General features: G+C 45.7%; 41 non-coding genes and 37 pseudogenes across 41 annotated transcripts; all 78 read left to right on the top strand.

Annotated features, from left to right (window-relative positions):
* Positions 1–111: 111 nt before the first annotated feature.
* Positions 112–230, top strand: LOC132876481 (5S ribosomal RNA). Its single transcript, XR_009652196.1, has one exon. It is a non-coding gene; the product is annotated as a 5S ribosomal RNA (ribosomal RNA).
* Positions 231–354: 124 nt separating this feature from the next.
* LOC132878095 (5S ribosomal RNA) lies at positions 355–473 on the top strand (annotated as a pseudogene).
* A 112-nt stretch (positions 474–585) lies between these two features.
* Positions 586–704, top strand: LOC132876838 (5S ribosomal RNA). Its single transcript, XR_009652538.1, has one exon. It is a non-coding gene; the product is annotated as a 5S ribosomal RNA (ribosomal RNA).
* A 164-nt stretch (positions 705–868) lies between these two features.
* Positions 869–987, top strand: LOC132880892 (5S ribosomal RNA; annotated as a pseudogene).
* Positions 988–1,099: 112 nt separating this feature from the next.
* LOC132876480 (5S ribosomal RNA) lies at positions 1,100–1,218 on the top strand. The gene has a single exon (XR_009652195.1). It is a non-coding gene; the product is annotated as a 5S ribosomal RNA (ribosomal RNA).
* A 112-nt stretch (positions 1,219–1,330) lies between these two features.
* Positions 1,331–1,449, top strand: LOC132877789 (5S ribosomal RNA). The gene has a single exon (XR_009653456.1). It is a non-coding gene; the product is annotated as a 5S ribosomal RNA (ribosomal RNA).
* A 124-nt stretch (positions 1,450–1,573) lies between these two features.
* LOC132880891 (5S ribosomal RNA) lies at positions 1,574–1,692 on the top strand (annotated as a pseudogene).
* A 112-nt stretch (positions 1,693–1,804) lies between these two features.
* LOC132876479 (5S ribosomal RNA) lies at positions 1,805–1,923 on the top strand. The gene has a single exon (XR_009652194.1). It is a non-coding gene; the product is annotated as a 5S ribosomal RNA (ribosomal RNA).
* A 112-nt stretch (positions 1,924–2,035) lies between these two features.
* LOC132876478 (5S ribosomal RNA) lies at positions 2,036–2,154 on the top strand. Its single transcript, XR_009652193.1, has one exon. It is a non-coding gene; the product is annotated as a 5S ribosomal RNA (ribosomal RNA).
* A 124-nt stretch (positions 2,155–2,278) lies between these two features.
* LOC132880889 (5S ribosomal RNA) lies at positions 2,279–2,397 on the top strand (annotated as a pseudogene).
* A 112-nt stretch (positions 2,398–2,509) lies between these two features.
* On the top strand, positions 2,510–2,628 carry LOC132876477 (5S ribosomal RNA). The gene has a single exon (XR_009652192.1). It is a non-coding gene; the product is annotated as a 5S ribosomal RNA (ribosomal RNA).
* A 122-nt stretch (positions 2,629–2,750) lies between these two features.
* Positions 2,751–2,869, top strand: LOC132879317 (5S ribosomal RNA; annotated as a pseudogene).
* Positions 2,870–2,988: 119 nt separating this feature from the next.
* On the top strand, positions 2,989–3,107 carry LOC132880888 (5S ribosomal RNA; annotated as a pseudogene).
* Positions 3,108–3,219: 112 nt separating this feature from the next.
* LOC132876476 (5S ribosomal RNA) lies at positions 3,220–3,338 on the top strand. The gene has a single exon (XR_009652191.1). It is a non-coding gene; the product is annotated as a 5S ribosomal RNA (ribosomal RNA).
* Positions 3,339–3,460: 122 nt separating this feature from the next.
* On the top strand, positions 3,461–3,579 carry LOC132879316 (5S ribosomal RNA; annotated as a pseudogene).
* Positions 3,580–3,698: 119 nt separating this feature from the next.
* On the top strand, positions 3,699–3,817 carry LOC132880887 (5S ribosomal RNA; annotated as a pseudogene).
* Positions 3,818–3,966: 149 nt separating this feature from the next.
* LOC132880886 (5S ribosomal RNA) lies at positions 3,967–4,085 on the top strand (annotated as a pseudogene).
* A 112-nt stretch (positions 4,086–4,197) lies between these two features.
* LOC132876475 (5S ribosomal RNA) lies at positions 4,198–4,316 on the top strand. Its single transcript, XR_009652190.1, has one exon. It is a non-coding gene; the product is annotated as a 5S ribosomal RNA (ribosomal RNA).
* Positions 4,317–4,428: 112 nt separating this feature from the next.
* Positions 4,429–4,547, top strand: LOC132876474 (5S ribosomal RNA). Its single transcript, XR_009652189.1, has one exon. It is a non-coding gene; the product is annotated as a 5S ribosomal RNA (ribosomal RNA).
* A 124-nt stretch (positions 4,548–4,671) lies between these two features.
* Positions 4,672–4,790, top strand: LOC132878094 (5S ribosomal RNA; annotated as a pseudogene).
* A 112-nt stretch (positions 4,791–4,902) lies between these two features.
* LOC132877946 (5S ribosomal RNA) lies at positions 4,903–5,021 on the top strand. The gene has a single exon (XR_009653604.1). It is a non-coding gene; the product is annotated as a 5S ribosomal RNA (ribosomal RNA).
* Positions 5,022–5,240: 219 nt separating this feature from the next.
* LOC132880884 (5S ribosomal RNA) lies at positions 5,241–5,359 on the top strand (annotated as a pseudogene).
* A 112-nt stretch (positions 5,360–5,471) lies between these two features.
* On the top strand, positions 5,472–5,590 carry LOC132876473 (5S ribosomal RNA). The gene has a single exon (XR_009652188.1). It is a non-coding gene; the product is annotated as a 5S ribosomal RNA (ribosomal RNA).
* Positions 5,591–5,712: 122 nt separating this feature from the next.
* On the top strand, positions 5,713–5,831 carry LOC132876472 (5S ribosomal RNA). The gene has a single exon (XR_009652187.1). It is a non-coding gene; the product is annotated as a 5S ribosomal RNA (ribosomal RNA).
* Positions 5,832–5,955: 124 nt separating this feature from the next.
* On the top strand, positions 5,956–6,074 carry LOC132880882 (5S ribosomal RNA; annotated as a pseudogene).
* Positions 6,075–6,186: 112 nt separating this feature from the next.
* LOC132877952 (5S ribosomal RNA) lies at positions 6,187–6,305 on the top strand. The gene has a single exon (XR_009653610.1). It is a non-coding gene; the product is annotated as a 5S ribosomal RNA (ribosomal RNA).
* A 112-nt stretch (positions 6,306–6,417) lies between these two features.
* On the top strand, positions 6,418–6,536 carry LOC132876469 (5S ribosomal RNA). Its single transcript, XR_009652185.1, has one exon. It is a non-coding gene; the product is annotated as a 5S ribosomal RNA (ribosomal RNA).
* A 124-nt stretch (positions 6,537–6,660) lies between these two features.
* LOC132880881 (5S ribosomal RNA) lies at positions 6,661–6,779 on the top strand (annotated as a pseudogene).
* A 112-nt stretch (positions 6,780–6,891) lies between these two features.
* On the top strand, positions 6,892–7,010 carry LOC132876468 (5S ribosomal RNA). The gene has a single exon (XR_009652184.1). It is a non-coding gene; the product is annotated as a 5S ribosomal RNA (ribosomal RNA).
* Positions 7,011–7,122: 112 nt separating this feature from the next.
* Positions 7,123–7,241, top strand: LOC132876467 (5S ribosomal RNA). Its single transcript, XR_009652183.1, has one exon. It is a non-coding gene; the product is annotated as a 5S ribosomal RNA (ribosomal RNA).
* Positions 7,242–7,363: 122 nt separating this feature from the next.
* On the top strand, positions 7,364–7,482 carry LOC132879314 (5S ribosomal RNA; annotated as a pseudogene).
* Positions 7,483–7,601: 119 nt separating this feature from the next.
* On the top strand, positions 7,602–7,720 carry LOC132880880 (5S ribosomal RNA; annotated as a pseudogene).
* Positions 7,721–7,832: 112 nt separating this feature from the next.
* LOC132876466 (5S ribosomal RNA) lies at positions 7,833–7,951 on the top strand. Its single transcript, XR_009652182.1, has one exon. It is a non-coding gene; the product is annotated as a 5S ribosomal RNA (ribosomal RNA).
* Positions 7,952–8,073: 122 nt separating this feature from the next.
* Positions 8,074–8,192, top strand: LOC132879313 (5S ribosomal RNA; annotated as a pseudogene).
* A 119-nt stretch (positions 8,193–8,311) lies between these two features.
* LOC132880878 (5S ribosomal RNA) lies at positions 8,312–8,430 on the top strand (annotated as a pseudogene).
* A 139-nt stretch (positions 8,431–8,569) lies between these two features.
* LOC132880877 (5S ribosomal RNA) lies at positions 8,570–8,688 on the top strand (annotated as a pseudogene).
* Positions 8,689–8,800: 112 nt separating this feature from the next.
* Positions 8,801–8,919, top strand: LOC132876465 (5S ribosomal RNA). Its single transcript, XR_009652181.1, has one exon. It is a non-coding gene; the product is annotated as a 5S ribosomal RNA (ribosomal RNA).
* Positions 8,920–9,031: 112 nt separating this feature from the next.
* On the top strand, positions 9,032–9,150 carry LOC132876464 (5S ribosomal RNA). The gene has a single exon (XR_009652180.1). It is a non-coding gene; the product is annotated as a 5S ribosomal RNA (ribosomal RNA).
* A 124-nt stretch (positions 9,151–9,274) lies between these two features.
* On the top strand, positions 9,275–9,393 carry LOC132878093 (5S ribosomal RNA; annotated as a pseudogene).
* Positions 9,394–9,505: 112 nt separating this feature from the next.
* On the top strand, positions 9,506–9,624 carry LOC132876463 (5S ribosomal RNA). Its single transcript, XR_009652179.1, has one exon. It is a non-coding gene; the product is annotated as a 5S ribosomal RNA (ribosomal RNA).
* A 134-nt stretch (positions 9,625–9,758) lies between these two features.
* Positions 9,759–9,877, top strand: LOC132880876 (5S ribosomal RNA; annotated as a pseudogene).
* Positions 9,878–9,989: 112 nt separating this feature from the next.
* LOC132876462 (5S ribosomal RNA) lies at positions 9,990–10,108 on the top strand. Its single transcript, XR_009652178.1, has one exon. It is a non-coding gene; the product is annotated as a 5S ribosomal RNA (ribosomal RNA).
* A 112-nt stretch (positions 10,109–10,220) lies between these two features.
* LOC132876461 (5S ribosomal RNA) lies at positions 10,221–10,339 on the top strand. The gene has a single exon (XR_009652177.1). It is a non-coding gene; the product is annotated as a 5S ribosomal RNA (ribosomal RNA).
* A 124-nt stretch (positions 10,340–10,463) lies between these two features.
* LOC132880875 (5S ribosomal RNA) lies at positions 10,464–10,582 on the top strand (annotated as a pseudogene).
* A 112-nt stretch (positions 10,583–10,694) lies between these two features.
* On the top strand, positions 10,695–10,813 carry LOC132876460 (5S ribosomal RNA). Its single transcript, XR_009652176.1, has one exon. It is a non-coding gene; the product is annotated as a 5S ribosomal RNA (ribosomal RNA).
* A 112-nt stretch (positions 10,814–10,925) lies between these two features.
* On the top strand, positions 10,926–11,044 carry LOC132876458 (5S ribosomal RNA). Its single transcript, XR_009652174.1, has one exon. It is a non-coding gene; the product is annotated as a 5S ribosomal RNA (ribosomal RNA).
* Positions 11,045–11,168: 124 nt separating this feature from the next.
* LOC132880874 (5S ribosomal RNA) lies at positions 11,169–11,287 on the top strand (annotated as a pseudogene).
* A 112-nt stretch (positions 11,288–11,399) lies between these two features.
* Positions 11,400–11,518, top strand: LOC132876457 (5S ribosomal RNA). Its single transcript, XR_009652173.1, has one exon. It is a non-coding gene; the product is annotated as a 5S ribosomal RNA (ribosomal RNA).
* A 122-nt stretch (positions 11,519–11,640) lies between these two features.
* LOC132879312 (5S ribosomal RNA) lies at positions 11,641–11,759 on the top strand (annotated as a pseudogene).
* Positions 11,760–11,878: 119 nt separating this feature from the next.
* Positions 11,879–11,997, top strand: LOC132880873 (5S ribosomal RNA; annotated as a pseudogene).
* Positions 11,998–12,109: 112 nt separating this feature from the next.
* LOC132876456 (5S ribosomal RNA) lies at positions 12,110–12,228 on the top strand. Its single transcript, XR_009652172.1, has one exon. It is a non-coding gene; the product is annotated as a 5S ribosomal RNA (ribosomal RNA).
* A 112-nt stretch (positions 12,229–12,340) lies between these two features.
* LOC132876455 (5S ribosomal RNA) lies at positions 12,341–12,459 on the top strand. The gene has a single exon (XR_009652171.1). It is a non-coding gene; the product is annotated as a 5S ribosomal RNA (ribosomal RNA).
* A 124-nt stretch (positions 12,460–12,583) lies between these two features.
* LOC132878092 (5S ribosomal RNA) lies at positions 12,584–12,702 on the top strand (annotated as a pseudogene).
* A 112-nt stretch (positions 12,703–12,814) lies between these two features.
* On the top strand, positions 12,815–12,933 carry LOC132876452 (5S ribosomal RNA). The gene has a single exon (XR_009652170.1). It is a non-coding gene; the product is annotated as a 5S ribosomal RNA (ribosomal RNA).
* Positions 12,934–13,092: 159 nt separating this feature from the next.
* LOC132880872 (5S ribosomal RNA) lies at positions 13,093–13,211 on the top strand (annotated as a pseudogene).
* Positions 13,212–13,323: 112 nt separating this feature from the next.
* LOC132876451 (5S ribosomal RNA) lies at positions 13,324–13,442 on the top strand. The gene has a single exon (XR_009652169.1). It is a non-coding gene; the product is annotated as a 5S ribosomal RNA (ribosomal RNA).
* A 112-nt stretch (positions 13,443–13,554) lies between these two features.
* On the top strand, positions 13,555–13,673 carry LOC132876450 (5S ribosomal RNA). Its single transcript, XR_009652168.1, has one exon. It is a non-coding gene; the product is annotated as a 5S ribosomal RNA (ribosomal RNA).
* Positions 13,674–13,797: 124 nt separating this feature from the next.
* LOC132880870 (5S ribosomal RNA) lies at positions 13,798–13,916 on the top strand (annotated as a pseudogene).
* Positions 13,917–14,028: 112 nt separating this feature from the next.
* On the top strand, positions 14,029–14,147 carry LOC132878114 (5S ribosomal RNA; annotated as a pseudogene).
* Positions 14,148–14,259: 112 nt separating this feature from the next.
* On the top strand, positions 14,260–14,378 carry LOC132876449 (5S ribosomal RNA). Its single transcript, XR_009652167.1, has one exon. It is a non-coding gene; the product is annotated as a 5S ribosomal RNA (ribosomal RNA).
* Positions 14,379–14,502: 124 nt separating this feature from the next.
* On the top strand, positions 14,503–14,621 carry LOC132880869 (5S ribosomal RNA; annotated as a pseudogene).
* A 112-nt stretch (positions 14,622–14,733) lies between these two features.
* On the top strand, positions 14,734–14,852 carry LOC132876448 (5S ribosomal RNA). Its single transcript, XR_009652166.1, has one exon. It is a non-coding gene; the product is annotated as a 5S ribosomal RNA (ribosomal RNA).
* A 122-nt stretch (positions 14,853–14,974) lies between these two features.
* LOC132879311 (5S ribosomal RNA) lies at positions 14,975–15,093 on the top strand (annotated as a pseudogene).
* A 119-nt stretch (positions 15,094–15,212) lies between these two features.
* On the top strand, positions 15,213–15,331 carry LOC132880867 (5S ribosomal RNA; annotated as a pseudogene).
* Positions 15,332–15,443: 112 nt separating this feature from the next.
* Positions 15,444–15,562, top strand: LOC132876447 (5S ribosomal RNA). Its single transcript, XR_009652165.1, has one exon. It is a non-coding gene; the product is annotated as a 5S ribosomal RNA (ribosomal RNA).
* A 122-nt stretch (positions 15,563–15,684) lies between these two features.
* On the top strand, positions 15,685–15,803 carry LOC132879310 (5S ribosomal RNA; annotated as a pseudogene).
* Positions 15,804–15,922: 119 nt separating this feature from the next.
* On the top strand, positions 15,923–16,041 carry LOC132880866 (5S ribosomal RNA; annotated as a pseudogene).
* Positions 16,042–16,153: 112 nt separating this feature from the next.
* On the top strand, positions 16,154–16,272 carry LOC132876445 (5S ribosomal RNA). Its single transcript, XR_009652163.1, has one exon. It is a non-coding gene; the product is annotated as a 5S ribosomal RNA (ribosomal RNA).
* A 199-nt stretch (positions 16,273–16,471) lies between these two features.
* On the top strand, positions 16,472–16,590 carry LOC132880865 (5S ribosomal RNA; annotated as a pseudogene).
* A 112-nt stretch (positions 16,591–16,702) lies between these two features.
* LOC132876444 (5S ribosomal RNA) lies at positions 16,703–16,821 on the top strand. The gene has a single exon (XR_009652162.1). It is a non-coding gene; the product is annotated as a 5S ribosomal RNA (ribosomal RNA).
* A 124-nt stretch (positions 16,822–16,945) lies between these two features.
* LOC132878091 (5S ribosomal RNA) lies at positions 16,946–17,064 on the top strand (annotated as a pseudogene).
* Positions 17,065–17,176: 112 nt separating this feature from the next.
* LOC132876443 (5S ribosomal RNA) lies at positions 17,177–17,295 on the top strand. Its single transcript, XR_009652161.1, has one exon. It is a non-coding gene; the product is annotated as a 5S ribosomal RNA (ribosomal RNA).
* Positions 17,296–17,494: 199 nt separating this feature from the next.
* LOC132880864 (5S ribosomal RNA) lies at positions 17,495–17,613 on the top strand (annotated as a pseudogene).
* A 112-nt stretch (positions 17,614–17,725) lies between these two features.
* LOC132876442 (5S ribosomal RNA) lies at positions 17,726–17,844 on the top strand. The gene has a single exon (XR_009652160.1). It is a non-coding gene; the product is annotated as a 5S ribosomal RNA (ribosomal RNA).
* A 112-nt stretch (positions 17,845–17,956) lies between these two features.
* LOC132876441 (5S ribosomal RNA) lies at positions 17,957–18,075 on the top strand. The gene has a single exon (XR_009652159.1). It is a non-coding gene; the product is annotated as a 5S ribosomal RNA (ribosomal RNA).
* A 124-nt stretch (positions 18,076–18,199) lies between these two features.
* Positions 18,200–18,318, top strand: LOC132880863 (5S ribosomal RNA; annotated as a pseudogene).
* Positions 18,319–18,430: 112 nt separating this feature from the next.
* Positions 18,431–18,549, top strand: LOC132876440 (5S ribosomal RNA). Its single transcript, XR_009652158.1, has one exon. It is a non-coding gene; the product is annotated as a 5S ribosomal RNA (ribosomal RNA).
* Positions 18,550–18,661: 112 nt separating this feature from the next.
* Positions 18,662–18,780, top strand: LOC132876439 (5S ribosomal RNA). The gene has a single exon (XR_009652157.1). It is a non-coding gene; the product is annotated as a 5S ribosomal RNA (ribosomal RNA).
* Positions 18,781–18,802: the final 22 nt, after the last annotated feature.

Below are 18,802 nucleotides of genomic sequence, written 5' to 3'. Positions count from 1 at the left end.
TTTATTTTGTCTTCTTGCAGAAATCTGTTTGAATTTTCCTTCTGGTCGCAAGGCAAGAATTTTCCTTCTGATCGCAAGGCAAGAAAAACGGCACATTTCCAACAAGCTGTTGCTTACGGCCAAACCACTCTGACAACGCCTGATCCCGTCTGATCTCAGAAGCTAAACAGAGTTGGGCCTGGTTAGTACTTGAGTGGGAGACTGCCTAGGAATACCAGGTACTGTAAGCATTTTATTTTGTCTTCTTGCAGAAATCTGTTTGAATTTTCCTTCTGCTCGCAAGGCAAGAATTTTCCTTCTGGGCGCAAGGCAAGGCAAGGCAAGGCAAGGCAAGGCACACATTTCCAGACTGTTGTTTACGTCCAAACCACTCTGACAACGCCTGATCCCATCTGATCTCAGAAGCTAAACAGAGTTGGGCCTGGTTAGTACTTGAGTGGGAGACTGCCTAGGAATACCAGGTACTGTAAGCATTTTATTTTGTCTTCTTGCAGAAATCTGTTTGAATTTTCCTTCTGGTCGCAAGGCAAGAATTTTCCTTCTGATCGCAAGGCAAGAAAAACGGCACATTTCCAACAAGCTGTTGCTTACGGCCAAACCACTCTGACAACGCCTGATCCCGTCTGATCTCAGAAGCTAAACAGAGTTGGGCCTGGTTAGTACTTGAGTGGGAGACTGCCTAGGAGTACCAGGTACTGTAAGCATTTTATTTTGTCTTCTTGCAGAAATCTGTTTGAATTTTCCTTCTGCTCGCAAGGCAAGAATTTTCCTTCTGGGCGCAAGGCAAGGCAAGGCAAGGCAAGGCAAGGCAAGGCAAGGCAAGGCAAGGCAAGGCAAGGCAAGGCAAGGCACACATTTCCAGACTGTTGTTTACGTCCAAACCACTCTGACAATGCCTGATCCTGTCTGATCTGAGAAGCTAAACAGAGTTGGGCCTGGTTAGTACTTGAGTGTGAGACTGCCTAGGAATACCAGGTACTGTAAGCATTTTATTTTGTCTTCTTGCAGAAATCTGTTTGAATTTTCCTTCTGGTCGCAAGGCAAGAATTTTCCTTCTGATCGCAAGGCAAGAAAAACGGCACATTTCCAACAAGCTGTTGCTTACGGCCAAACCACTCTGACAACGCCTGATCCCGTCTGATCTCAGAAGCTAAACAGAGTTGGGCCTGGTTAGTACTTGAGTGGGAGACTGCCTAGGAATACCAGGTACTGTAAGCATTTTATTTTGTCTTCTTGCAGAAATCTGTTTGAATTTTCCTTCTGGTCGCAAGGCAAGAATTTTCCTTCTGATCGCAAGGCAAGAAAAACGGCACATTTCCAACAAGCTGTTGCTTACGGCCAAACCACTCTGACAACGCCTGATCTCGTCTGATCTCAGAAGCTAAACAGAGTTGGGCCTGGTTAGTACTTGAGTGGGAGACTGCCTAGGAATACCAGGTACTGTAAGCATTTTATTTTGTCTTCTTGCAGAAATCTGTTTGAATTTTCCTTCTGCTCGCAAGGCAAGAATTTTCCTTCTGGGCGCAAGGCAAGGCAAGGCAAGGCAAGGCAAGGCACACATTTCCAGACTGTTGTTTACGTCCAAACCACTCTGACAATGCCTGATCCTGTCTGATCTGAGAAGCTAAACAGAGTTGGGCCTGGTTAGTACTTGAGTGTGAGACTGCCTAGGAATACCAGGTACTGTAAGCATTTTATTTTGTCTTCTTGCAGAAATCTGTTTGAATTTTCCTTCTGGTCGCAAGGCAAGAATTTTCCTTCTGATCGCAAGGCAAGAAAAACGGCACATTTCCAACAAGCTGTTGCTTACGGCCAAACCACTCTGACAACGCCTGATCCCGTCTGATCTCAGAAGCTAAACAGAGTTGGGCCTGGTTAGTACTTGAGTGGGAGACTGCCTAGGAATACCAGGTACTGTAAGCATTTTATTTTGTCTTCTTGCAGAAATCTGTTTGAATTTTCCTTCTGGTCGCAAGGCAAGAATTTTCCTTCTGATCGCAAGGCAAGAAAAACGGCACATTTCCAACAAGCTGTTGCTTACGGCCAAACCACTCTGACAACGCCTGATCCCGTCTGATCTCAGAAGCTAAACAGAGTTGGGCCTGGTTAGTACTTGAGTGGGAGACTGCCTAGGAATACCAGGTACTGTAAGCATTTTATTTTGTCTTCTTGCAGAAATCTGTTTGAATTTTCCTTCTGCTCGCAAGGCAAGAATTTTCCTTCTGGGCGCAAGGCAAGGCAAGGCAAGGCAAGGCAAGGCACACATTTCCAGACTGTTGTTTACGTCCAAACCACTCTGACAATGCCTGATCCTGTCTGATCTGAGAAGCTAAACAGAGTTGGGCCTGGTTAGTACTTGAGTGTGAGACTGCCTAGGAATACCAGGTACTGTAAGCATTTTATTTTGTCTTCTTGCAGAAATCTGTTTGAATTTTCCTTCTGGTCGCAAGGCAAGAATTTTCCTTCTGATCGCAAGGCAAGAAAAACGGCACATTTCCAACAAGCTGTTGCTTACGGCCAAACCACTCTGACAACGCCTGATCCCGTCTGATCTCAGAAGCTAAACAGAGTTGGGCCTGGTTAGTACTTGAGTGGGAGACTGCCTAGGAATACCAGGTACTGTAAGCATTTTATTTTGTCTTCTTGCAGAAATCTGTTTGAATTTTCCTTCTGCTCGCAAGGCAATAATTTTCCTTCTGGGCGCAAGGCAAGGCAAGGCAAGAAAAACGGCACATTTCCAGCAAACTGTTGCTCACGGCCAAACCACTCTGACAATGCCTGATCCCGTCTGATTTCAGAAGCTAAACAGAGTTGGGCCTGGTTAGTACTTGAGTGGGAGACTGCCTAGGAATACCAGGTACTGTAAGCATTTTATTTTGTCTTCTTGCAGAAATCTGTTTGAATTTTCCTTCTGCTCGCAAGGCAAGAATTTTCCTTCTGGGCGCAAGGCAAGGCAAGGCAAGGCAAGGCACACATTTCCAGACTGCTGTTTACGTCCAAACCACTCTGACAATGCCTGATCCTGTCTGATCTGAGAAGCTAAACAGAGTTGGGCCTGGTTAGTACTTGAGTGTGAGACTGCCTAGGAATACCAGGTACTGTAAGCATTTTATTTTGTCTTCTTGCAGAAATCTGTTTGAATTTTCCTTCTGGTCGCAAGGCAAGAATTTTCCTTCTGATCGCAAGGCAAGAAAAACGGCACATTTCCAACAAGCTGTTGCTTACGGCCAAACCACTCTGACAACGCCTGATCCCGTCTGATCTCAGAAGCTAAACAGAGTTGGGCCTGGTTAGTACTTGAGTGGGAGACTGCCTAGGAATACCAGGTACTGTAAGCATTTTATTTTGTCTTCTTGCAGAAATCTGTTTGAATTTTCCTTCTGCTCGCAAGGCAATAATTTTCCTTCTGGGCGCAAGGCAAGGCAAGGCAAGAAAAACGGCACATTTCCAGCAAACTGTTGCTCACGGCCAAACCACTCTGACAATGCCTGATCCCGTCTGATTTCAGAAGCTAAACAGAGTTGGGCCTGGTTAGTACTTGAGTGGGAGACTGCCTAGGAATACCAGGTACTGTAAGCATTTTATTTTGTCTTCTTGCAGAAATCTGTTTGAATTTTCCTTCTGCTCGCAAGGCAAGAATTTTCCTTCTGGGCGCAAGGCAAGGCAAGGCAAGGCAAGGCACACATTTCCAGACTGTTGTTTACGTCCAAACCACTCTGACAATGCCTGATCCTGTCTGATCTGAGAAGCTAAACAGAGTTGGGCCTGGTTAGTACTTGAGTGTGAGACTGCCTAGGAATACCAGGTACTGTAAGCATTTTATTTTGTCTTCTTGCAGAAATCTGTTTGAATTTTCCTTCTGCTCGCAAGGCAAGAATTTTCCTTCTGGGCGCAAGGCAAGGCAAGGCAAGGCAAGGCAAGGCAAGGCAAGGCAAGGCAAGGCAAGGCACACATTTCCAGACTGTTGTTTACGTCCAAACCACTCTGACAATGCCTGATCCTGTCTGATCTGAGAAGCTAAACAGAGTTGGGCCTGGTTAGTACTTGAGTGTGAGACTGCCTAGGAATACCAGGTACTGTAAGCATTTTATTTTGTCTTCTTGCAGAAATCTGTTTGAATTTTCCTTCTGGTCGCAAGGCAAGAATTTTCCTTCTGATCGCAAGGCAAGAAAAACGGCACATTTCCAACAAGCTGTTGCTTACGGCCAAACCACTCTGACAACGCCTGATCCCGTCTGATCTCAGAAGCTAAACAGAGTTGGGCCTGGTTAGTACTTGAGTGGGAGACTGCCTAGGAATACCAGGTACTGTAAGCATTTTATTTTGTCTTCTTGCAGAAATCTGTTTGAATTTTCCTTCTGGTCGCAAGGCAAGAATTTTCCTTCTGATCGCAAGGCAAGAAAAACGGCACATTTCCAACAAGCTGTTGCTTACGGCCAAACCACTCTGACAACGCCTGATCCCGTCTGATCTCAGAAGCTAAACAGAGTTGGGCCTGGTTAGTACTTGAGTGGGAGACTGCCTAGGAATACCAGGTACTGTAAGCATTTTATTTTGTCTTCTTGCAGAAATCTGTTTGAATTTTCCTTCTGCTCGCAAGGCAAGAATTTTCCTTCTGGGCGCAAGGCAAGGCAAGGCAAGGCAAGGCAAGGCACACATTTCCAGACTGTTGTTTACGTCCAAACCACTCTGACAACGCCTGATCCCATCTGATCTCAGAAGCTAAACAGAGTTGGGCCTGGTTAGTACTTGAGTGGGAGACTGCCTAGGAATACCAGGTACTGTAAGCATTTTATTTTGTCTTCTTGCAGAAATCTGTTTGAATTTTCCTTCTGGTCGCAAGGCAAGAATTTTCCTTCTGATCGCAAGGCAAGAAAAACGGCACATTTCCAACAAGCTGTTGCTTACGGCCAAACCACTCTGACAACGCCTGATCCCGTCTGATCTCAGAAGCTAAACAGAGATGGGCCTGGTTAGTACTTGAGTGGGAGACTGCCTAGGAGTACCAGGTACTGTAAGCATTTTATTTTGTCTTCTTGCAGAAATCTGTTTGAATTTTCCTTCTGCTCGCAAGGCAAGAATTTTCCTTCTGGGCGCAAGGCAAGGCAAGGCAAGGCAAGGCAAGGCAAGGCAAGGCAAGGCAAGGCAAGGCAAGGCAAGGCAAGGCAAGGCAAGGCAAGGCAAGGCAAGGCAAGGCAAGGCAAGGCAAGGCAAGGCAAGGCACACATTTCCAGACTGTTGTTTACGTCCAAACCACTCTGACAATGCCTGATCCTGTCTGATCTGAGAAGCTAAACAGAGTTGGGCCTGGTTAGTACTTGAGTGTGAGACTGCCTAGGAATACCAGGTACTGTAAGCATTTTATTTTGTCTTCTTGCAGAAATCTGTTTGAATTTTCCTTCTGGTCGCAAGGCAAGAATTTTCCTTCTGATCGCAAGGCAAGAAAAACGGCACATTTCCAACAAGCTGTTGCTTACGGCCAAACCACTCTGACAACGCCTGATCCCGTCTGATCTCAGAAGCTAAACAGAGTTGGGCCTGGTTAGTACTTGAGTGGGAGACTGCCTAGGAATACCAGGTACTGTAAGCATTTTATTTTGTCTTCTTGCAGAAATCTGTTTGAATTTTCCTTCTGCTAGCAAGGCAATAATTTTCCTTCTGGGCGCAAGGCAAGGCAAGGCAAGAAAAACGGCACATTTCCAGCAAACTGTTGCTTACGGCCAAACCACTCTGACAACGCCTGATCCCGTCTGATCTCAGAAGCTAAACAGAGTTGGGCCTGGTTAGTACTTGAGTGGGAGACTGCCTAGGAATACCAGGTACTGTAAGCATTTTATTTTGTCTTCTTGCAGAAATCTGTTTGAATTTTCCTTCTGCTCGCAAGGCAAGAATTTTCCTTCTGGGCGCAAGGCAAGGCAAGGCAAGGCAAGGCAAGGCACACATTTCCAGACTGTTGTTTACGTCCAAACCACTCTGACAATGCCTGATCCTGTCTGATCTGAGAAGCTAAACAGAGTTGGGCCTGGTTAGTACTTGAGTGTGAGACTGCCTAGGAATACCAGGTACTGTAAGCATTTTATTTTGTCTTCTTGCAGAAATCTGTTTGAATTTTCCTTCTGGTCGCAAGGCAAGAATTTTCCTTCTGATCGCAAGGCAAGAAAAACGGCACATTTCCAACAAGCTGTTGCTTACGGCCAAACCACTCTGACAACGCCTGATCCCGTCTGATCTCAGAAGCTAAACAGAGTTGGGTCTGGTTAGTACTTGAGTGGGAGACTGCCTAGGAATACCAGGTACTGTAAGCATTTTATTTTGTCTTCTTGCAGAAATCTGTTTGAATTTTCCTTCTGGTCGCAAGGCAAGAATTTTCCTTCTGATCGCAAGGCAAGAAAAACGGCACATTTCCAACAAGCTGTTGCTTACGGCCAAACCACTCTGACAACGCCTGATCCCGTCTGATCTCAGAAGCTAAACAGAGTTGGGCCTGGTTAGTACTTGAGTGGGAGACTGCCTAGGAATACCAGGTACTGTAAGCATTTTATTTTGTCTTCTTGCAGAAATCTGTTTGAATTTTCCTTCTGCTCGCAAGGCAAGAATTTTCCTTCTGGGCGCAAGGCAAGGCAAGGCAAGGCAAGGCAAGGCACACATTTCCAGACTGTTGTTTACGTCCAAACCACTCTGACAATGCCTGATCCTGTCTGATCTGAGAAGCTAAACAGAGTTGGGCCTGGTTAGTACTTGAGTGTGAGACTGCCTAGGAATACCAGGTACTGTAAGCATTTTATTTTGTCTTCTTGCAGAAATCTGTTTGAATTTTCCTTCTGGTCGCAAGGCAAGAATTTTCCTTCTGATCGCAAGGCAAGAAAAACGGCACATTTCCAACAAGCTGTTGCTTACGGCCAAACCACTCTGACAACGCCTGATCCCGTCTGATCTCAGAAGCTAAACAGAGTTGGGCCTGGTTAGTACTTGAGTGGGAGACTGCCTAGGAATACCAGGTACTGTAAGCATTTTATTTTGTCTTCTTGCAGAAATCTGTTTGAATTTTCCTTCTGGTCGCAAGGCAAGAATTTTCCTTCTGATCGCAAGGCAAGAAAAACGGCACATTTCCAACAAGCTGTTGCTTACGGCCAAACCACTCTGACAACGCCTGATCCCGTCTGATCTCAGAAGCTAAACAGAGTTGGGCCTGGTTAGTACTTGAGTGGGAGACTGCCTAGGAATACCAGGTACTGTAAGCATTTTATTTTGTCTTCTTGCAGAAATCTGTTTGAATTTTCCTTCTGCTCGCAAGGCAATAATTTTCCTTCTGGGCGCAAGGCAAGGCAAGGCAAGAAAAACGGCACATTTCCAGCAAACTGTTGCTCACGGCCAAACCACTCTGACAATGCCTGATCCCGTCTGATTTCAGAAGCTAAACAGAGTTGGGCCTGGTTAGTACTTGAGTGGGAGACTGCCTAGGAATACCAGGTACTGTAAGCATTTTATTTTGTCTTCTTGCAGAAATCTGTTTGAATTTTCCTTCTGCTCGCAAGGCAAGAATTTTCCTTCTGGGCGCAAGGCAAGGCAAGGCAAGGCAAGGCACACATTTCCAGACTGCTGTTTACGTCCAAACCACTCTGACAATGCCTGATCCTGTCTGATCTGAGAAGCTAAACAGAGTTGGGCCTGGTTAGTACTTGAGTGTGAGACTGCCTAGGAATACCAGGTACTGTAAGCATTTTATTTTGTCTTCTTGCAGAAATCTGTTTGAATTTTCCTTCTGGTCGCAAGGCAAGAATTTTCCTTCTGATCGCAAGGCAAGAAAAACGGCACATTTCCAACAAGCTGTTGCTTACGGCCAAACCACTCTGACAACGCCTGATCCCGTCTGATCTCAGAAGCTAAACAGAGTTGGGCCTGGTTAGTACTTGAGTGGGAGACTGCCTAGGAATACCAGGTACTGTAAGCATTTTATTTTGTCTTCTTGCAGAAATCTGTTTGAATTTTCCTTCTGCTCGCAAGGCAATAATTTTCCTTCTGGGCGCAAGGCAAGGCAAGGCAAGAAAAACGGCACATTTCCAGCAAACTGTTGCTCACGGCCAAACCACTCTGACAATGCCTGATCCCGTCTGATTTCAGAAGCTAAACAGAGTTGGGCCTGGTTAGTACTTGAGTGGGAGACTGCCTAGGAATACCAGGTACTGTAAGCATTTTATTTTGTCTTCTTGCAGAAATCTGTTTGAATTTTCCTTCTGCTCGCAAGGCAAGAATTTTCCTTCTGGGCGCAAGGCAAGGCAAGGCAAGGCAAGGCACACATTTCCAGACTGTTGTTTACGTCCAAACCACTCTGACAATGCCTGATCCTGTCTGATCTGAGAAGCTAAACAGAGTTGGGCCTGGTTAGTACTTGAGTGTGAGACTGCCTAGGAATACCAGGTACTGTAAGCATTTTATTTTGTCTTCTTGCAGAAATCTGTTTGAATTTTCCTTCTGCTCGCAAGGCAAGAATTTTCCTTCTGGGCGCAAGGCAAGGCAAGGCAAGGCAAGGCAAGGCAAGGCAAGGCAAGGCACACATTTCCAGACTGTTGTTTACGTCCAAACCACTCTGACAATGCCTGATCCTGTCTGATCTGAGAAGCTAAACAGAGTTGGGCCTGGTTAGTACTTGAGTGTGAGACTGCCTAGGAATACCAGGTACTGTAAGCATTTTATTTTGTCTTCTTGCAGAAATCTGTTTGAATTTTCCTTCTGGTCGCAAGGCAAGAATTTTCCTTCTGATCGCAAGGCAAGAAAAACGGCACATTTCCAACAAGCTGTTGCTTACGGCCAAACCACTCTGACAACGCCTGATCCCGTCTGATCTCAGAAGCTAAACAGAGTTGGGCCTGGTTAGTACTTGAGTGGGAGACTGCCTAGGAATACCAGGTACTGTAAGCATTTTATTTTGTCTTCTTGCAGAAATCTGTTTGAATTTTCCTTCTGGTCGCAAGGCAAGAATTTTCCTTCTGATCGCAAGGCAAGAAAAACGGCACATTTCCAACAAGCTGTTGCTTACGGCCAAACCACTCTGACAACGCCTGATCCCGTCTGATCTCAGAAGCTAAACAGAGTTGGGCCTGGTTAGTACTTGAGTGGGAGACTGCCTAGGAATACCAGGTACTGTAAGCATTTTATTTTGTCTTCTTGCAGAAATCTGTTTGAATTTTCCTTCTGCTCGCAAGGCAAGAATTTTCCTTCTGGGCGCAAGGCAAGGCAAGGCAAGGCAAGGCAAGGCACACATTTCCAGACTGTTGTTTACGTCCAAACCACTCTGACAACGCCTGATCCCATCTGATCTCAGAAGCTAAACAGAGTTGGGCCTGGTTAGTACTTGAGTGGGAGACTGCCTAGGAATACCAGGTACTGTAAGCATTTTATTTTGTCTTCTTGCAGAAATCTGTTTGAATTTTCCTTCTGGTCGCAAGGCAAGAATTTTCCTTCTGATCGCAAGGCAAGAAAAACGGCACATTTCCAACAAGCTGTTGCTTACGGCCAAACCACTCTGACAACGCCTGATCCCGTCTGATCTCAGAAGCTAAACAGAGTTGGGCCTGGTTAGTACTTGAGTGGGAGACTGCCTAGGAATACCAGGTACTGTAAGCATTTTATTTTGTCTTCTTGCAGAAATCTGTTTGAATTTTCCTTCTGCTCGCAAGGCAAGAATTTTCCTTCTGGGCGCAAGGCAAGGCAAGGCAAGGCAAGGCAAGGCAAGGCAAGGCACACATTTCCAGACTGTTGTTTACGTCCAAACCACTCTGACAATGCCTGATCCTGTCTGATCTGAGAAGCTAAACAGAGTTGGGCCTGGTTAGTACTTGAGTGTGAGACTGCCTAGGAATACCAGGTACTGTAAGCATTTTATTTTGTCTTCTTGCAGAAATCTGTTTGAATTTTCCTTCTGGTCGCAAGGCAAGAATTTTCCTTCTGATCGCAAGGCAAGAAAAACGGCACATTTCCAACAAGCTGTTGCTTACGGCCAAACCACTCTGACAACGCCTGATCCCGTCTGATCTCAGAAGCTAAACAGAGTTGGGCCTGGTTAGTACTTGAGTGGGAGACTGCCTAGGAATACCAGGTACTGTAAGCATTTTATTTTGTCTTCTTGCAGAAATCTGTTTGAATTTTCCTTCTGGTCGCAAGGCAAGAATTTTCCTTCTGATCGCAAGGCAAGAAAAACGGCACATTTCCAACAAGCTGTTGCTTACGGCCAAACCACTCTGACAACGCCTGATCCCGTCTGATCTCAGAAGCTAAACAGAGTTGGGCCTGGTTAGTACTTGAGTGGGAGACTGCCTAGGAATACCAGGTACTGTAAGCATTTTATTTTGTCTTCTTGCAGAAATCTGTTTGAATTTTCCTTCTGCTCGCAAGGCAAGAATTTTCCTTCTGGGCGCAAGGCAAGGCAAGGCAAGGCAAGGCAAGGCACACATTTCCAGACTGTTGTTTACGTCCAAACCACTCTGACAATGCCTGATCCTGTCTGATCTGAGAAGCTAAACAGAGTTGGGCCTGGTTAGTACTTGAGTGTGAGACTGCCTAGGAATACCAGGTACTGTAAGCATTTTATTTTGTCTTCTTGCAGAAATCTGTTTGAATTTTCCTTCTGGTCGCAAGGCAAGAATTTTCCTTCTGATCGCAAGGCAAGAAAAACGGCACATTTCCAACAAGCTGTTGCTTACGGCCAAACCACTCTGACAACGCCTGATCCCGTCTGATCTCAGAAGCTAAACAGAGTTGGGCCTGGTTAGTACTTGAGTGGGAGACTGCCTAGGAATACCAGGTACTGTAAGCATTTTATTTTGTCTTCTTGCAGAAATCTGTTTGAATTTTCCTTCTGGTCGCAAGGCAAGAATTTTCCTTCTGATCGCAAGGCAAGAAAAACGGCACATTTCCAACGAGCTGTTGCTTACGGCCAAACCACTCTGACAACGCCTGATCCCGTCTGATCTCAGAAGCTAAACAGAGTTGGGCCTGGTTAGTACTTGAGTGGGAGACTGCCTAGGAATACCAGGTACTGTAAGCATTTTATTTTGTCTTCTTGCAGAAATCTGTTTGAATTTTCCTTCTGCTCGCAAGGCAAGAATTTTCCTTCTGGGCGCAAGGCAAGGCAAGGCAAGGCAAGGCAAGGCACACATTTCCAGACTGTTGTTTACGTCCAAACCACTCTGACAATGCCTGATCCTGTCTGATCTGAGAAGCTAAACAGAGTTGGGCCTGGTTAGTACTTGAGTGTGAGACTGCCTAGGAATACCAGGTACTGTAAGCATTTTATTTTGTCTTCTTGCAGAAATCTGTTTGAATTTTCCTTCTGGTCGCAAGGCAAGAATTTTCCTTCTGATCGCAAGGCAAGAAAAACGGCACATTTCCAACAAGCTGTTGCTTACGGCCAAACCACTCTGACAACGCCTGATCCCGTCTGATCTCAGAAGCTAAACAGAGTTGGGCCTGGTTAGTACTTGAGTGGGAGACTGCCTAGGAATACCAGGTACTGTAAGCATTTTATTTTGTCTTCTTGCAGAAATCTGTTTGAATTTTCCTTCTGCTCGCAAGGCAATAATTTTCCTTCTGGGCGCAAGGCAAGGCAAGGCAAGAAAAACGGCACATTTCCAGCAAACTGTTGCTCACGGCCAAACCACTCTGACAATGCCTGATCCCGTCTGATTTCAGAAGCTAAACAGAGTTGGGCCTGGTTAGTACTTGAGTGGGAGACTGCCTAGGAATACCAGGTACTGTAAGCATTTTATTTTGTCTTCTTGCAGAAATCTGTTTGAATTTTCCTTCTGCTCGCAAGGCAAGAATTTTCCTTCTGGGCGCAAGGCAAGGCAAGGCAAGGCAAGGCACACATTTCCAGACTGCTGTTTACGTCCAAACCACTCTGACAATGCCTGATCCTGTCTGATCTGAGAAGCTAAACAGAGTTGGGCCTGGTTAGTACTTGAGTGTGAGACTGCCTAGGAATACCAGGTACTGTAAGCATTTTATTTTGTCTTCTTGCAGAAATCTGTTTGAATTTTCCTTCTGGTCGCAAGGCAAGAATTTTCCTTCTGATCGCAAGGCAAGAAAAACGGCACATTTCCAACAAGCTGTTGCTTACGGCCAAACCACTCTGACAACGCCTGATCCCGTCTGATCTCAGAAGCTAAACAGAGTTGGGCCTGGTTAGTACTTGAGTGGGAGACTGCCTAGGAATACCAGGTACTGTAAGCATTTTATTTTGTCTTCTTGCAGAAATCTGTTTGAATTTTCCTTCTGGTCGCAAGGCAAGAATTTTCCTTCTGATCGCAAGGCAAGAAAAACGGCACATTTCCAACAAGCTGTTGCTTACGGCCAAACCACTCTGACAACGCCTGATCCCGTCTGATCTCAGAAGCTAAACAGAGTTGGGCCTGGTTAGTACTTGAGTGGGAGACTGCCTAGGAATACCAGGTACTGTAAGCATTTTATTTTGTCTTCTTGCAGAAATCTGTTTGAATTTTCCTTCTGCTCGCAAGGCAAGAATTTTCCTTCTGGGCGCAAGGCAAGGCAAGGCAAGGCAAGGCAAGGCACACATTTCCAGACTGTTGTTTACGTCCAAACCACTCTGACAACGCCTGATCCCATCTGATCTCAGAAGCTAAACAGAGTTGGGCCTGGTTAGTACTTGAGTGGGAGACTGCCTAGGAATACCAGGTACTGTAAGCATTTTATTTTGTCTTCTTGCAGAAATCTGTTTGAATTTTCCTTCTGGTCGCAAGGCAAGAATTTTCCTTCTGATCGCAAGGCAAGAAAAACGGCACATTTCCAACAAGCTGTTGCTTACGGCCAAACCACTCTGACAACGCCTGATCCCGTCTGATCTCAGAAGCTAAACAGAGTTGGGCCTGGTTAGTACTTGAGTGGGAGACTGCCTAGGAATACCAGGTACTGTAAGCATTTTATTTTGTCTTCTTGCAGAAATCTGTTTGAATTTTCCTTCTGCTCGCAAGGCAAGAATTTTCCTTCTGGGCGCAAGGCAAGGCAAGGCAAGGCAAGGCAAGGCAAGGCAAGGCAAGGCAAGGCAAGGCAAGGCAAGGCACACATTTCCAGACTGTTGTTTACGTCCAAACCACTCTGACAATGCCTGATCCTGTCTGATCTGAGAAGCTAAACAGAGTTGGGCCTGGTTAGTACTTGAGTGTGAGACTGCCTAGGAATACCAGGTACTGTAAGCATTTTATTTTGTCTTCTTGCAGAAATCTGTTTGAATTTTCCTTCTGGTCGCAAGGCAAGAATTTTCCTTCTGATCGCAAGGCAAGAAAAACGGCACATTTCCAACAAGCTGTTGCTTACGGCCAAACCACTCTGACAACGCCTGATCCCGTCTGATCTCAGAAGCTAAACAGAGTTGGGCCTGGTTAGTACTTGAGTGGGAGACTGCCTAGGAATACCAGGTACTGTAAGCATTTTATTTTGTCTTCTTGCAGAAATCTGTTTGAATTTTCCTTCTGGTCGCAAGGCAAGAATTTTCCTTCTGATCGCAAGGCAAGAAAAACGGCACATTTCCAACAAGCTGTTGCTTACGGCCAAACCACTCTGACAACGCCTGATCCCGTCTGATCTCAGAAGCTAAACAGAGTTGGGCCTGGTTAGTACTTGAGTGGGAGACTGCCTAGGAATACCAGGTACTGTAAGCATTTTATTTTGTCTTCTTGCAGAAATCTGTTTGAATTTTCCTTCTGCTCGCAAGGCAAGAATTTTCCTTCTGGGCGCAAGGCAAGGCAAGGCAAGGCAAGGCAAGGCACACATTTCCAGACTGTTGTTTACGTCCAAACCACTCTGACAATGCCTGATCCTGTCTGATCTGAGAAGCTAAACAGAGTTGGGCCTGGTTAGTACTTGAGTGTGAGACTGCCTAGGAATACCAGGTACTGTAAGCATTTTATTTTGTCTTCTTGCAGAAATCTGTTTGAATTTTCCTTCTGGTCGCAAGGCAAGAATTTTCCTTCTGATCGCAAGGCAAGAAAAACGGCACATTTCCAACAAGCTGTTGCTTACGGCCAAACCACTCTGACAACGCCTGATCCAGTCTGATCTCAGAAGCTAAACAGAGTTGGGCCTGGTTAGTACTTGAGTGGGAGACTGCCTAGGAATACCAGGTACTGTAAGCATTTTATTTTGTCTTCTTGCAGAAATCTGTTTGAATTTTCCTTCTGGTCGCAAGGCAAGAATTTTCCTTCTGATCGCAAGGCAAGAAAAACGGCACATTTCCAACAAGCTGTTGCTTACGGCCAAACCACTCTGACAACGCCTGATCCCGTCTGATCTCAGAAGCTAAACAGAGTTGGGCCTGGTTAGTACTTGAGTGGGAGACTGCCTAGGAATACCAGGTACTGTAAGCATTTTATTTTGTCTTCTTGCAGAAATCTGTTTGAATTTTCCTTCTGCTCGCAAGGCAAGAATTTTCCTTCTGGGCGCAAGGCAAGGCAAGGCAAGGCAAGGCAAGGCACACATTTCCAGACTGTTGTTTACGTCCAAACCACTCTGACAATGCCTGATCCTGTCTGATCTGAGAAGCTAAACAGAGTTGGGCCTGGTTAGTACTTGAGTGTGAGACTGCCTAGGAATACCAGGTACTGTAAGCATTTTATTTTGTCTTCTTGCAGAAATCTGTTTGAATTTTCCTTCTGGTCGCAAGGCAAGAATTTTCCTTCTGATCGCAAGGCAAGAAAAACGGCACATTTCCAACAAGCTGTTGCTTACGGCCAAACCACTCTGACAACGCCTGATCCCGTCTGATCTCAGAAGCTAAACAGAGTTGGGCCTGGTTAGTACTTGAGTGGGAGACTGCCTAGGAATACCAGGTACTGTAAGCATTTTATTTTGTCTTCTTGCAGAAATCTGTTTGAATTTTCCTTCTGCTCGCAAGGCAATAATTTTCCTTCTGGGCGCAAGGCAAGGCAAGGCAAGAAAAACGGCACATTTCCAGCAAACTGTTGCTCACGGCCAAACCACTCTGACAATGCCTGATCCCGTCTGATTTCAGAAGCTAAACAGAGTTGGGCCTGGTTAGTACTTGAGTGGGAGACTGCCTAGGAATACCAGGTACTGTAAGCATTTTATTTTGTCTTCTTGCAGAAATCTGTTTGAATTTTCCTTCTGCTCGCAAGGCAAGAATTTTCCTTCTGGGCGCAAGGCAAGGCAAGGCAAGGCAAGGCACACATTTCCAGACTGCTGTTTACGTCCAAACCACTCTGACAATGCCTGATCCTGTCTGATCTGAGAAGCTAAACAGAGTTGGGCCTGGTTAGTACTTGAGTGTGAGACTGCCTAGGAATACCAGGTACTGTAAGCATTTTATTTTGTCTTCTTGCAGAAATCTGTTTGAATTTTCCTTCTGGTCGCAAGGCAAGAATTTTCCTTCTGATCGCAAGGCAAGAAAAACGGCACATTTCCAACAAGCTGTTGCTTACGGCCAAACCACTCTGACAACGCCTGATCCCGTCTGATCTCAGAAGCTAAACAGAGTTGGGCCTGGTTAGTACTTGAGTGGGAGACTGCCTAGGAATACCAGGTACTGTAAGCATTTTATTTTGTCTTCTTGCAGAAATCTGTTTGAATTTTCCTTCTGCTCGCAAGGCAATAATTTTCCTTCTGGGCGCAAGGCAAGGCAAGGCAAGAAAAACGGCACATTTCCAGCAAACTGTTGCTCACGGCCAAACCACTCTGACAATGCCTGATCCCGTCTGATTTCAGAAGCTAAACAGAGTTGGGCCTGGTTAGTACTTGAGTGGGAGACTGCCTAGGAATACCAGGTACTGTAAGCATTTTATTTTGTCTTCTTGCAGAAATCTGTTTGAATTTTCCTTCTGCTCGCAAGGCAAGAATTTTCCTTCTGGGCGCAAGGCAAGGCAAGGCAAGGCAAGGCACACATTTCCAGACTGTTGTTTACGTCCAAACCACTCTGACAATGCCTGATCCTGTCTGATCTGAGAAGCTAAACAGAGTTGGGCCTGGTTAGTACTTGAGTGTGAGACTGCCTAGGAATACCAGGTACTGTAAGCATTTTATTTTGTCTTCTTGCAGAAATCTGTTTGAATTTTCCTTCTGGTCGCAAGGCAAGAATTTTCCTTCTGATCGCAAGGCAAGAAAAACGGCACATTTCCAACAAGCTGTTGCTTACGGCCAAACCACTCTGACAACGCCTGATCCCGTCTGATCTCAGAAGCTAAACAGAGTTGGGCCTGGTTAGTACTTGAGTGGGAGACTGCCTAGGAATACCAGGTACTGTAAGCATTTTATTTTGTCTTCTTGCAGAAATCTGTTTGAATTTTCCTTCTGCTCGCAAGGCAAGAATTTTCCTTCTGGGCGCAAGGCAAGGCAAGGCAAGGCAAGGCAAGGCAAGGCAAGGCAAGGCAAGGCAAGGCAAGGCAAGGCAAGGCAAGGCAAGGCAAGGCAAGGCAAGGCAAGGCAAGGCACACATTTCCAGACTGTTGTTTACGTCCAAACCACTCTGACAATGCCTGATCCTGTCTGATCTGAGAAGCTAAACAGAGTTGGGCCTGGTTAGTACTTGAGTGTGAGACTGCCTAGGAATACCAGGTACTGTAAGCATTTTATTTTGTCTTCTTGCAGAAATCTGTTTGAATTTTCCTTCTGGTCGCAAGGCAAGAATTTTCCTTCTGATCGCAAGGCAAGAAAAACGGCACATTTCCAACAAGCTGTTGCTTACGGCCAAACCACTCTGACAACGCCTGATCCCGTCTGATCTCAGAAGCTAAACAGAGTTGGGCCTGGTTAGTACTTGAGTGGGAGACTGCCTAGGAATACCAGGTACTGTAAGCATTTTATTTTGTCTTCTTGCAGAAATCTGTTTGAATTTTCCTTCTGCTCGCAAGGCAAGAATTTTCCTTCTGGGCGCAAGGCAAGGCAAGGCAAGGCAAGGCAAGGCACACATTTCCAGACTGTTGTTTACGTCCAAACCACTCTGACAACGCCTGATCCCATCTGATCTCAGAAGCTAAACAGAGTTGGGCCTGGTTAGTACTTGAGTGGGAGACTGCCTAGGAATACCAGGTACTGTAAGCATTTTATTTTGTCTTCTTGCAGAAATCTGTTTGAATTTTCCTTCTGGTCGCAAGGCAAGAATTTTCCTTCTGATCGCAAGGCAAGAAAAACGGCACATTTCCAACAAGCTGTTGCTTACGGCCAAACCACTCTGACAACGCCTGATCCCGTCTGATCTCAGAAGCTAAACAGAGTTGGGCCTGGTTAGTACTTGAGTGGGAGACTGCCTAGGAATACCAGGTACTGTAAGCATTTTATTTTGTCTTCTTGCAGAAATCTGTTTGAATTTTCCTTCTGCTCGCAAGGCAAGAATTTTCCTTCTGGGCGCAAGGCAAGGCAAGGCAAGGCAAGGCAAGGCAAGGCAAGGCAAGGCAAGGCAAGGCAAGGCAAGGCAAGGCAAGGCAAGGCAAGGCAAGGCAAGGCAAGGCAAGGCACACATTTCCAGACTGTTGTTTACGTCCAAACCACTCTGACAATGCCTGATCCTGTCTGATCTGAGAAGCTAAACAGAGTTGGGCCTGGTTAGTACTTGAGTGTGAGACTGCCTAGGAATACCAGGTACTGTAAGCATTTTATTTTGTCTTCTTGCAGAAATCTGTTTGAATTTTCCTTCTGGTCGCAAGGCAAGAATTTTCCTTCTGATCGCAAGGCAAGAAAAACGGCACATTTCCAACAAGCTGTTGCTTACGGCCAAACCACTCTGACAACGCCTGATCCCGTCTGATCTCAGAAGCTAAACAGAGTTGGGCCTGGTTAGTACTTGAGTGGGAGACTGCCTAGGAATACCAGGTACTGTAAGCATTTTATTTTGTCTTCTTGCAGAAATCTGTTTGAATTTTCCTTCTGGTCGCAAGGCAAGAATTTTCCTTCTGATCGCAAGGCAAGAAAAACGGCACATTTCCAACAAGCTGTTGCTTACGGCCAAACCACTCTGACAACGCCTGATCCCGTCTGATCTCAGAAGCTAAACAGAGTTGGGCCTGGTTAGTACTTGAGTGGGAGACTGCCTAGGAATACCAGGTACTGTAAGCATTTTATTTTGTCTTCTTGCAGAAATCTGTTTGAATTTTCCTTCTGCTCGCAAGGCAAGAATTTTCCTTCTGGGCGCAAGGCAAGGCAAGGCAAGGCAAGGCAAGGCACACATTTCCAGACTGTTGTTTACGTCCAAACCACTCTGACAATGCCTGATCCTGTCTGATCTGAGAAGCTAAACAGAGTTGGGCCTGGTTAGTACTTGAGTGTGAGACTGCCTAGGAATACCAGGTACTGTAAGCATTTTATTTTGTCTTCTTGCAGAAATCTGTTTGAATTTTCCTTCTGGTCGCAAGGCAAGAATTTTCCTTCTGATCGCAAGGCAAGAAAAACGGCACATTTCCAACAAGCTGTTGCTTACGGCCAAACCACTCTGACAACGCCTGATCCCGTCTGATCTCAGAAGCTAAACAGAGTTGGGCCTGGTTAGTACTTGAGTGGGAGACTGCCTAGGAATACCAGGTACTGTAAGCATTTTATTTTGTCTTCTTGCAGAAATCTGTTTGAATTTTCCTTCTGGTCGCAAGGCAAGAATTTTCCTTCTGATCGCAAGGCAAGAAAAACGGCACATTTCCAACAAGCTGTTGCTTACGGCCAAACCACTCTGACAACGCCTGATCCCGTCTGATCTCAGAAGCTAAACAGAGTTGGGCCTGGTTAGTACTTGAGTGGGAGACTGCCTAGGAATACCAGGTACTGTAAGCATTTTATTTTGTCTTCTTGCAGA

The sequence above is a fragment of the Neoarius graeffei genome (genome assembly GCF_027579695.1).
Source record: "Neoarius graeffei isolate fNeoGra1 chromosome 18 unlocalized genomic scaffold, fNeoGra1.pri SUPER_18_unloc_1, whole genome shotgun sequence".
NCBI classification, from domain to species: domain Eukaryota; kingdom Metazoa; phylum Chordata; class Actinopteri; order Siluriformes; family Ariidae; genus Neoarius; species Neoarius graeffei.
Note: the sequence above shows the minus strand (reverse complement) of the source record. Positions and strands in the feature narration are given on the sequence as shown.